The sequence below is a fragment of the Phocoena sinus genome, chromosome X (genome assembly GCF_008692025.1).
Source record: "Phocoena sinus isolate mPhoSin1 chromosome X, mPhoSin1.pri, whole genome shotgun sequence".
NCBI lineage: Eukaryota > Metazoa > Chordata > Mammalia > Artiodactyla > Phocoenidae > Phocoena > Phocoena sinus.
Window position 1 is genome coordinate 103,660,019 of NC_045784.1, and position 11,798 is coordinate 103,671,816.

At 35.0% G+C, this 11,798-nt stretch overlaps 1 pseudogene; it reads right to left on the reverse strand.

Annotated features, from left to right (window-relative positions):
- Positions 1–10,875: 10,875 nt before the first annotated feature.
- LOC116747964 lies at positions 10,876–11,420 on the reverse strand (annotated as a pseudogene).
- Between the last annotated feature and the right edge of the window lie 378 nt (positions 11,421–11,798).

The window sequence follows — 11,798 nt, forward strand, 5'->3', positions numbered from 1 at the left end:
CTGTGAACACCTGATCAGGAGCCAACACCACACAGGGATATACTGTTACTAAAGACATTCCAGTGAATAATAAATAGCCTCTTGGTAGTTATGCTATAAAAGAAATTTGTTATTTTAATCTGGTAGGAATTTGGCCTAGGTGACCTTCAAAAATTTATTCTAACTTGAAGAACAATTCTTTGTACGATTCAGTGAGTTAGTATTTTTACAGAAAAACCAAAGAGTTCCCCTTAGTGTACATTCCTGGACAATTAGATTTGCTACATCATCTAGTCAATTTATATAGTATCATTCAATGAAAGTTAGTAAAATCCTTTAAAAGCAAGCTGTGCAATCATCATTTTGTAGATTGCATAAATGAATTATTCAGGACTAAGTATTTCAGAATATCTGTTATTTAAGATTGAACAGAATTGCTGTGTACAGGATATGCATTTCTTCCCTAGGAATGCAGTAATAGTATGGAAAGGATGTGCAGTATTAACATTTAGATAGGTATCATTGGAAGAGCAATGCTTAAAATTTACCTAGTGTGGAGAAAAAAGAGGAAAAGTTTTGGTTAAATCTTATCAGACTTACCACTAGTCCATCAATTCAAAGTCAGCTTGGGGAGTGATGTTGCTTTTCAAGCTCTCATGAAAAGACTTCCTGATTTGTAAAGGAGGCAAATTTATTTATGTAAATTGACTATTTGGCAGTACTTCTGCTTCTTTTAGTGTTGACTAGTCCCACCTCTGATAAGACAGATCTAATTTCATTTCCATTAAAATGCAATGAAAGCACATTTATGAATTTAATAATTTCTTGCCTGAGTTTGATAGGAGCTTAAAATGGTTAGCTATGGAGTATTATTAATAAATATTGCTTTTTAAAATTAAAATAGAAACACCTAGCTGGTCAGGGATTTTTTTTTCCTATAGATTATGACAGAAATTGAGTTGGTAAAAGAAATAGTAATTTGCCAAAGGGTTTGTTTAATTGGACCCTCTTGCTTATCTCCTTGTCAAATTATTTTCAAACCTAAGCTTTTCTATATAATTTAAATATTGGTGTACTTTGTTTTGCATAACTTATTCATCTTCCTGAAAGGAACATGAAGCAAATATAAATTTAGGCTTTTTAACAAAGCATGAAAAGAGGAATGTGACATCGTGAATTGTTATTCTAATTTGTCTTTCAGAAGGCTCTCGTAAAATCTTATTTTTTCTCGTACTTTCTGATCTTGGGTGGCCTCGGCCTGTAGCAGCTTGAAGCACGGTTTTGGTTCCCGGCCAGAGATCGAAGTCAGGTCAAGGCACTGAGAGCACCGAATCCTAGCCACTAGACCACCAGGAACAAATAGCCAGTGACAAGGCCCTGGCCCTTCGGCTTTGCAGAAAAGAATTCCCACAAAGACGTAAAGTAGTGAAACAAGTGTCTATTAGGAGAAGAAAAGAGTACAATACGTGTAGATAGACACAGGGGCAGACAGAGAGAGAGTTGCACCCTCATGGTAGTTTAAGTCACTTATATGGGGCATTTCTTCCAGGTTTCCTTTGACCAATCATTTTGATTTGCCTGGTTCAGAGTCTGTATTTGGTATATCTCAGGATCCTCCCATGTGCGCGTGCATCTCTTAGCCAAGATGGATTCTACCGAAGAGGCCTATGGGTAGTTGGCATCACTTACTATGGGGTGGCGCCCCCTCCCTTTTTGACCTTAAGGAGCTTTCTAGTTGGGAAGGTTTCCTTGACTTTGAGAATGAGAAATATGTGGTCTCTTATCCTCTATCTGGGCAGGGCCCAGACTCAATTGTCCTGCTGTTGTCATCTTGGAGTATTGGTCCACAGGGAGTGAATCTTCAATTGCTTACCCTGGGAGGGGGAGGGGCATCTACCTCCTGCCTCACTTTCTACATTTTTATATGAACTGCCTACGTAAATATCATTATTTCTGATAACTTTGTGTGCCTACTTGATCCACAGTTCTTCCTGATGAAGTAACATTTAGCTGAAGTTCCTCTGCATAATCTGCATAGTCAACAACCGTTTGTGCTTTACCAAAAAAGGGAAGATATGTGTGAAAATTTGAAAAAATACAAAAGGGTTTTTTTTTAAGGGTTTTAAAGATTATGAGAATCACTGGTAGCAGAGCTTATCCTATTTTCCTGTCTAAATTAAGTTTCTGACTTCCCCTTCCCAAGAGGGTGAGGGGAGGGGAAGCTTCCCTTTTTTCACTTAAAAATCACTTGATTGAATTGTTAGGTCATATGAAACAAACAACTTTCTTGACATCAAGAGACGTGTATATTGGGGAAGAAGACTGAGAAAAATCTATGTAACAAAGTAGAAACAGTGGGTTGCATGGATTCAGAATACTGAAACAACGTGGCTACAACTTAAGAGTTTCTTGTGCATGGTTACTTAAAATAAATAAATGCTGAATTTACAGACTCGTAATTTCCTTGACAGTATTGCACACCTGTCAGTCATTTCCAGCCTATCCTTTATTAAATGGCAAATAAAGAAATCTGGATTGGAGTAGAAAATATTATCTTGTGTCAAACATTTGTAGATGCCTTACTATGACTAGAACTTCCAGTGTAATCAAAATATTTGGGATCTATTAATATTGCTGTACTAGCTTCCCTTTTTATTTTATATATGTATGTTAAATTTAAAATGATAGTTTTACCATTTTCTAAGCACAATCTAAATTTATCATGCTATTTAAAATTCACAATCAGTTTTCTGTGCAGACCTGTGTAATGTTTTGTGTATGGATGAAAATCCATTTTAATCAAAATATATTGATTTAGATTATAAAAATAATATAAAATGAAATAAATTCAATAGCTAACAGTAAATTTTTGAACTGTCATCCTTATGCATATTAAAAATTCATAGCAAATTAAGAAAGAAGAAAACATCATTAGATAAATGTACCAAACCTACAGCAAAAGTCATACTTAATAGTAGAATATTAATAATTCATCCCAAATCAGGAATAACACCATTGGTGCTATTATTTATTATTTTACTAGAAGACCTAACCAATGCATTAAGACAAAGAAAGAGATATAAATATTGGAAATTGCTACAAAACTGAGGATGCTTTCAAATGATTTCATCTGATTATCAAATAATTACTATTAGATTAGAAGCAGTGTTCTAATATATCAGCAATATCCAAATGATATATTGCAAACAGAAAAATAAAGATACATATTGAAATAGACAAGAGCTTTAATTTTATTTTGGAATAAACTTAACCAGAAATGTAAAAGACCTATACAAAGAAAATGGTAAAATTTATTGATAGACATTAAAGTTTCAACTAGGAAGACCAAACATTTTCCTTTTATTCTAAAGATTCATGAGTTTCAACTTTTGGAAATTTACTTATACTACTTCTTTAATAATTTTGTCTTCTTCATTTCCTCTATTTACTCTTTTTAGTTTCTAATAGTAAAATATTGTCTCTATGAGATTGAATCCCTATGTTGCCATCATTTCTTTCACATTTTCTTTCTCTTTTCCTTTCTCTCTACAAAAATACATGTATTTCTTCAGCATTTTTTCCCCAGTAATTCTATTGATTTACTTTCATATAACAGTAATGTTTTGTTTTCTGACGCTTTTTTACAACATTCAATTTCAGTTTTTAGTTAAGTTTTTCATTTTGAGAAAATTAAATCCACATGCAGTTTTAAGAAAGAATACAGATCCTGTATACACCTTACCCAATTTCTCTCAGTGATAATATCTTGCAAATCTATTATATCACAACAGAGATATGACAATTGATACAGTCAAGATATAGAACATTTCTACCACCAGAAGGATCCTTCATGTTGCCCTTTTATAGTTGTGCATATTTCCCTCCCACCCCACCCTTTCCTTAATCCCTGATGACTATCAATCTGTTTTCCATTTCTATTATTTTGTAGTTTCATATAAATCTTATACAAATATAGCATTTATATAGTGTGTATTTAGCTTTGTTCACTCAGCATAATTCTCTGGAGATTCATACAGGTTATTGCATGTATCATTAGCTCATTGCTTTTTATTGCTAATTAGTATTTCATGGTATGGATGTACCACAGTTTGTTTAACCAGTCATCCGTTGAAGGATATCTGCATTGTTTTCAGTTTGGGCTATTACTATTAAAACTAGTATAAACATTCATGTACAGGTGTTTGTATGAATATGAATTTTCATTTCTTTGGAGTGTAATTGCTGGTGTATGGTAGTTGCATGTTTAGTTACTCAAGAAATTGTCAAACTGTATCCCAGAGTGACTGTACCATTTTACATTCCTACCAGCAATCTATGATGTACTCATATTTCTCTGAGAATACTAATTAGATTATCTTAAAATATCTCTTCTCTTTCTTGAACTATATTCTGGGCTCAATATTCTGCTTGTTGTTTTAAAACTTACTGTCTTATTCTGTTGATTTTTATCATATATGTTAAATTTTTGTTGCCTGTTCGTATACTTCAGAATGAAGTATTTGGTTGATTATTGTAGGTAAGTTGAAATTGGTTTTCTTTGCTATTGTATAGGCAGGTGTGTTTCCTGATAGGTTTCTCACCTGATTGGGAAGCCTAATGGAAGCTTTGTTTCTGGAGACTAGGCTGGACATTTTGAATGGCAAGCTTCATTTTAAGATGCCTATATGAAGAGTTAGAATGTTTGGTTTGGGAATCCCCAAATTCCAGCCTGTGGAATGCTTTAATTTAAGTGTTAAGTTCAATATTTGAAGGCCTAACTACACATAGAGTTAAGCACTCTAGTTTTGGGGTGGTGTGTGTGTATATATGTGTGCGTGCTCACACGCACATGTGTATGTGAGTGTTTTGAACATGGAGCAGGAGACAGGGAAATGGCCTTCCCATCTCATCTCTCTGTATGGAGGAGTAGGGAAGGATAGAATGAAGACAGAGACCGATCAGGATTCCATAGATGGTCATTAAAATTAATACCCTTCTAGCCTCACTTTTCACCATCTCTCTGTGTGGAAGAGTTGGACAGGATGGGCTGATGGCAGAGACTTGGCACAAGGTTTTGGTAATCATTCAAATTAACACCTCTATATCCCCCTGTAAATACTTCAAGAATAGATCCTCACTGGGCTTTTCCCATGAATATCATCTTGTACTTCTTTTCTAGGTACCATATTCATGTATTCGGCACCACATTTATAACAGGGCAAGAGAGTAACCTGTCCTGAGCTCCATGCTTTAGATGATCCCAATTATACACACACAAAAAAATTAAACTTATCAAAGTACATATAGCAACTTCTGTCTCTTAGCATCTGCCACTCAGACCTGCAACCCTAAGCAAGCTGTCTTGTGACGAATATTGTTTGGATCCAGGAGAAAACATTTTCCCACCTCTTGCCCTGTGCCCAAATGTATCCAAATACTAAGGAGTTTCATGTGTTGGATACTGCTTCAGGATATTGCTTCAGGATGTGAGAAACATTTAAATGCCTTATGTAACAGAAAGCACAAATTAATTAACTTGTTCAATAGCTTTTCTCTCAGATGATATAAATCCCATAGATTCTTGCTTAAGGAAGTATTATTTCACAGTAGTGACAGGCATCCCTTCCCTTCCTTTTCTTTATGTTCCAATATTGTTTCTGGAGAGACACACATGATTTTTATAACCAGTACAAAATGCAGCTGAGAAATATTTTGCTACATTTAACAATTCGTATTCCTTTTAAATGTACATATATAGCTCTTTATGTTGGAAAATAGGTGGGCATTAAAAGGTAGTATTGTGAATATTTTTATATATATAATCATATCGATAAGATTTGAGTAAATTTTCAAAAAATACTATACATTTCAGCTTTATTTAAAATTTTAACTAAAATTTTGAAATTCAATAATTAAGGTATATATTTGGCTTTTAATTTTAAAAGTTTGAATATTATATAAAGTAACTAAAAGCATATGTGAACATAGCTATGTTTTAATATTTTATAGTAATTTAATTTTATCAACATAAATTCAAAATTTGTATATATATATATATATATATTATTTTTTCCTTTTTTTTTTTGTGGTATGTGGGCCTCTCACTGCTGTGGCCTCTCCCGTTGCAGAGCACAGGCTGCGGACGCACAGGCTCAGTGGCCATGGCTCACGGGCCCAGCCGCTCCGCGGCATGTGGGATCTTCCCAGACCGGGGCACGAACCCGTGTCCCCTGCATTGGCAGGCGGACTCTCAACCACTGCACCACCAGGGAAGCCCCAAAATTTGTATATTTTGAATATGATCACCTTTTAATCTTTTATTGCATCAATATGAAAATCTTTATTTTAACAACATTAAAGAAAAGGAAAAATAAATTGTATGGAATGAATATTCCTAAATATGAATTATATATATCTATATTTTATTACTCAACCAAATATCACTGACTAATCAATAGAAAATTGTTATACATTAATAATTAACAATTTGTAATATTCTTCCAAAATTGTCATATAAAAACAGTCAACCAGGCTTTTAACTTTTTTCAAGGCAGGATAATATATATGTTTTATGTAACAGATTTTTAGCTTGACTTAGAAGTCTTATACTCTTGCCAGGTCCCCAAATTGTTAAAGGTGTGTCCAAGCTCTTATTTGATTTCTGGTTCCAAAAATGTGTTTAAATCTTTTTGCTATTTTTTCCTTACTCTTTTAGTTCAGATATTTACTATGATGTTTTTAGAAAATATCACACACAAACAATTCTGCCCAGTCTTCAGTAAACGCTTTCACCTCAAAATAAGTACCTTCTTCTGTTGTGCACTTGACTGCTTTTTACTCCTCCAAGACTCCATGTTTTCCTGTGGAACTCCTGTTGTATAAATGCTGTGTGTGTGTGCGCATGTGTGTGTATGTGAGAATAAAGATGTTCTTCCATATTTGCTCTCTGTATCCTTGCTATTTAAAGTAAGGTCTGCTGATCAGTAACTTATGCATCTCTTGGGAACCAATGAGAAATGCAGAATCGCAGGCCCTACCACATATTTACTCATTCAAAGTGTGCATTTTTAACAAGATCACCTGGTGATTTATATCCACATTAGTGCTTGAAGGGCACTGCTCAATATCTTGGCTATCATAATTTCTATGGTTTTCCTTTAATTCTGTATTTTGAGAGGATTCTCTGATACAGTAACTAAATTTTGCTAATTCAGATCTTTATTGTTATGTATGTGATTCAGTGCCACTAAAGGCTATTTTATTTTTATTATTATAATCTCTGATATATTTTTATTTCTACGGAAGTGATCTTCTATTTTTATTCTCTCATTATACTTGATTTCCCCTTTTACTTCTTGTAATTCTGTAAATTTATAAATATATTTTTCAGTTATATAAATATGTGCATAGATTTATAATTGTGATATATTCATGAAGGATTGACCATTTTGTCATTTATGAAACCTCCCTCGTTATCACTGGAAATGGTGCTTGCCTTAAAGTCTGCTTGATTTAGTAACAGTCCTGTTAAAGTAGCTTTCCTCTTAGTATTTTTCATACTGAATGTTTTCATTGTTTTACCTTGAACCTGATTACTTTTTTTTTTAGAACCTGATTACTTTTATTTAAATTGTGTTTTTTGGTAAATAGCAACCATTTAGAAATATGCCATAACTGTTGTCCAAAACAAAGGGAACTTTGTAAGGTCCTGGTATGACCTTGTTCTGTCTCCTTTGTTGACTTTAGAATTCCTTAATTACTCCCACTTGGATAAAGTCTTTGTTATGCAGCTCTTTTCACTGTAAACCACTGTTACACCAATCCCTCTTGGTATGGTGGCAAGGTATGGGAGAAGTTTCTTTCAATTTATGATTAAATCTCAGTCGTTTAGTGGACCTATGTCTCTGAGCTGTGACTTGCAACAATGTTTCTTAGCCTTAATTTCTCCTCTTAGGTAATACAGGAAGGATTTGGGGTGGGGGAGGGAGTAGAATTGGATAAATGCTCTTCTCCCTAGGGTGTAATAAGGCTCTGGTAAAGCCTTTTCTCATGCAAAGTTCCCTTTGTTTTGGAGAACAGTCTTGGCATATTTCAAAATGGTTATGTTTCCTTTTCCTGTTTCAGAGCCAGTAGAGGATCTTTCCAAGCTTTTCACTGTGAGGATCTCATTGGGCTCCTGAAGGCAAAGTTCATGAAAGTGTACCCCCGACACACATGCCAAAACACAGCTCTTAGGAGTTCTCCCTCATGCTAGTGTACTCAACCTCAAACAATTTGTTAAAATTACAACTTAAGTGTTCCTAGGACTTTTTGTTTCCAGGTTTCAGCTGTGATTCTCTATTCATCTCTCTCTCCAGATTTCAAGAGTGGCAGTTTGCCCTGTGATCACAATTCTCTGATGGGTCTAAGAAGAGTCCTTAATTTTCACTTTGTTCAGCAGTTTTCTTTCCGTAATGATGGAAATAGCTATCTCCTAGCTGTTTACATGTCAAAGTTGAAACCAAAGTTGTTTGTTTGGTTTTGTTGGTTTGTTATAAACAAACCAAAGTTGAAACTTTTGGTTTGTTTATAACTTCTGAAACAGTAAATATTTTTAAGATCTGTTTTATTTCATAAAAGAAGTATATCATGCTGTATGTAATCTTTGGAGACTCATTTGTCCTCAACATTTTATCACAAAATTCTTTCATGTTTTTACATGTTGCTAGTTCATTTGTTTTGACTACTGTATAATACTGCATTTTACTCTACCACAGTTAATTCATCTACATTATTGTTTATGAGCATTTGGTTTTTTTCCAGTTTGTCGATATTGTGAACAGTACTTGAAAATACACAAACCCTTTTTAGTATATATGTAGGAGGGGAATTTCTGGCTCATATATACGTCTATTGTCAACTTTAGGAGATAATGCTAATGCCTTATGAAGGTATACATATTTATATATACATATTTCATTCTGTTAATATGGTAGATTAAAATGATTTTTTGTCAAATGGCAAACCAACTTTGCTTTTCTGGGATAAACCCCAACAAGTCATGGTGTATTATTTTTTTTGTACATTACTTTAAATTATCTACTGATATTTTGAAAGGGAATTTGCATCTATATTTATGAGGGATATTGGTATAAATTTTATTTTTCCGTAATGTTTTTGTCAGTTTTTGGTATCAGGGTTTTAATGTCCTGGCTAGCTGATTTAGGAAGGGTTTCCTCCACTTCTATTTATGAAAACAGTTTATTTTAGATATAGCATTATTTATTGCTTAAATATTTGATTAATTAATTAATTAATGAAACTGTGCCTGGAGGTTTTCTTCCTTCCCTCCTTCCTCCCTGCTTTCTTTCCTCCTTCCCACCCATTCATCCTTACGTTCTTTCTTTCTCTTTTTCTTCCTCCATCTTCTCCTCTCTTTCTATTTCTCTCTCCTGATCTTGCTCTCTCCATTTTATTTTCTGCTTTTCTTAGGTGGTTTCTGATTATGAATTGAATTACCTTAATGAAAAGTGTTTTTCTAAATTTTTATTTCTTCATCTGTCAGTTTGGGTAATTCATGGTTTTCAATAAATATCTCCAGTTAGCTAGGTTGTTGAATTTAATGATATAAACAGATTTATAATATTATTTTATTACCCTTTAATGTCTGTAGTCCTTTTAATATGTTTAGTGATATTCCCTTTTTAATTACTGCTTTAGGCAATATGTATATCTTTTTTTCTTAATCAGTCTGGTTAGTATCTACAATTTTTATTATTTTTCCCCCCAAACCCCATATCTTAACTTTATTATCTATTGTTATCTGTTTCCTATTTCTTGATTTATGATCTTATTCTTATTATTTACCTTCTATTATTTTAGGTTTAATTTGCTCTTTTACTAGTACTCTTACGGTACAAGCTTAGGTCATTAATTTTTAAATCATTTTTTTAGCGGTTATTTATATTTATAAAATTCTAAGCATTGCTTTGGATACATACCACAAAATTTGATACTTGGATATCCATTATTGATATATATGGTAGGTGTTCAGCTCACGATATTCACTATTTTTTCTTATGATTTCTTCTTTGACCCATGGATTATTAACACATGTTGCAGAAATTCCAAAATTGAGGGAATCTCTCCATACTATTTGGTATGGGTTGAGATATGTTCCCACCTGAAAAAAAAGATATGCTGATGTCCTAACCCCCAGTACCTCAGAATGTGACCTTATTTGAAAGCAGAATCAATGTAGATGTAATTAGTTAAGATAAGGTCATATTGGAGTCGAGTAAGCCCTTAATCCTATACGACTGGTGTCCATATAAGAAGGTAGCCATGTGAAGATAGGCACAGGCAAAAAGTCATGTGAAGGCAGAGAATCAGAGTGATGCATGAACAGGCCAAAGAATGTCAAAGATTGCTGACAAACCACCAGAAGCTAAGAAAATGCAAGGAAGGATTCCACTGCAGGTTTTAGAGGGAGATTGGCTCTGGTGACACATTGGTTTCAGACTTCTTGCCTCCAGAACTGAAACAATAAATTTCTGTTGTTTTAAACTCCCCAGTTTGTGGTACTTTGTTATGGCAGACCTAGGAAACTAATACACTATTACTGTATGGTTTCAATTCTTTTAAATTTGTTGAGGATTTGGTCTTATGGCTCAGCATACCTTCTACCTTGGTGAATGTTCCCTGCACTTGTACATGTGTGCTGCACTTGTTGGTATAGCATTCTTATTTTGGCTAGAGGAGTAACAAATTACTCTATTTGAAGGAATGGTACTAAGGAAAGAACTTGTAGATGTTTTGGTACAACTTATAGAAAAGGTAAAGGTAACCCAAACCTGCGTGCACTGCCTTGGTGACCAGGGAAGTCATCCCCGTGGCTATGGGAAGCCAGCCTAAGGCTTAGCTCTCATTATCACTGTTTCCCAGGATGTGCTTGTCAAAGAGATACTCTGCCATGCCAGATTCAGGGGCCCCCATCTTGCGTAAGTTGGTTACATGGTTACACAACTCTTTGATGGATTTCACCTACTCGTTCAAGTAAAGCATCTCAATGAAGTCACACAAATTGGGATCATTTTTGTCAGTGGCCAATTTGTGCAGTTCCAGTAGTGACTGATTCACACTTTTTTCCAAGTGTAGCACACATTCCATTGCATTCAGCCCATTCTCCCAGTCATCACGGTCTGGCTTCTTGATATCCTGAAGGAAGATTCGGCCACCCTGTTTGTTCTGCAGCTTCATCAGTTTCAAAGCATGTTCCCTCTCCTCACGAGACGAAAGTATTTGGCAAAGTTCTTCAAAGCCACATCATCGTGGTCAAAATAGTATGACATGGATAGGTAGACGTAGGAGGCGTAGAGCTCCAGGCTGATCTGGCGGCTGATGGCAGCCTCCGAGTGCTGGTGGTAGTTCTGGCACACCTGCGAGGGGGATGCGGTCGTCATGGCCGGCGGCTGGGGAGAGGCGGTCGGAGGGCGCTGTGAGGTAGTGGCGAGGGCTGGTTCTGAGCGGCCGGCCGGAGCGGGGGACAAGCGCGGGGTTCTGTCCAAGCACTGTTGAAGCAGGAAACCTCGGTGACTCTCCGCGAAGACTGTGGCCGGTATAGCATTTTTTAAATGTCAACTAGATCAAGTTGGTGGTTTTCAAATCTCTTGTATCTTAACTGATTTTTTTTTCTACATTTTCTATCAGGTACTGGGAGAGGGATGTTTATTCTCTATGAGTGCTGAGTTTTCTATTTTAGTCTGTCAATTTTTACTTAATATAGCTTTTTACATCCACTTTAATATGATTCATATTCAATTTTTATAACTTTCCTTAAC